Raw genomic sequence first — 796 nt, 5'->3', positions numbered from 1 at the left:
TCCCCCTCCCTTTCCTTCCTGGGCGAGGGCTGGTGAGAGTCCCGCAGGCCTCTGGCATCCTTTCCTGCGGTTCTAGGCCATGGTGTGCTCACAAGGGGCCACCCAGGCGCCGGCTCCCGAAACTGGAGAGCGTCAGGGGGACTCCTACCTGGGCAGGGAACCCCGCTAGAGGGCCTCTGCTGGTCCCCAGGGCGCCTCTACTAGTAAGTGACTTAGAGAAGGGCACCCTCCAGGCAGCACACAACCACGGGCTCACGCTGCTCGGCGTGGGTGGGATGTTACCCGCACGCTCTCCTTTGGATGCCCCGGAGGAGCAGGCACAGGCCGGCCACCCCGGCTCTGCAGTGTGATGGGCGGATGGCCTCTGCGCTGAGCACCCGCAGCCCACAGCCCACAGCGGGAGAGCGCGTGGGAGGAGGGTCCTGGGTCCTCGGAGAGACACTAGCCCCTCTCTGGGTTTCCCTGGGGTGGGCTGGATAGCGACAGGTGCCTGAGCTGCGTGGCACTGGGGCGCTTAGAGCTCCGTTTGGGGTGTACTCCGACCATGAAGGTAGAGGTCACTCCCGAGGCAGCCTGGCCAAGGTCCACGTGGAAGCCGTTCCTATGCACTCTGTGCGCACACAGCTGATTGGGCCGGTGCCAGGAAGCCGGCGGGGAGAAGCTTGCGGGTGAGGTGGGGGTGGAGGGCGCGGTGGAATGTGTGATTGGAGACTCAAGTTTTGGGCCCTGTGGTGATGGTGGTGATTGTGTTACCCTTTGAGCCCGGCCAGAGGGACGTGGGGGGGGGGGTGCCGCG

At 66.0% G+C, this 796-nt stretch overlaps 1 protein-coding gene across 1 annotated transcript in view; it reads left to right on the top strand.

Moving 5' to 3' along the window:
• EXOC3L4 (exocyst complex component 3-like 4) overlaps nt 1–796 on the top strand; it is a 14,266-nt gene that overhangs the window by 7,067 nt on the left and 6,403 nt on the right. The gene's annotated exons all lie outside the window — the stretch shown is intronic.

Source organism: Myotis davidii, unplaced genomic scaffold, assembly GCF_000327345.1.
Source record: "Myotis davidii unplaced genomic scaffold, ASM32734v1 scaffold2798, whole genome shotgun sequence".
NCBI classification, from domain to species: Eukaryota; Metazoa; Chordata; class Mammalia; order Chiroptera; family Vespertilionidae; genus Myotis; species Myotis davidii.
This window is presented reverse-complemented; position numbering and strand designations above follow the sequence as displayed.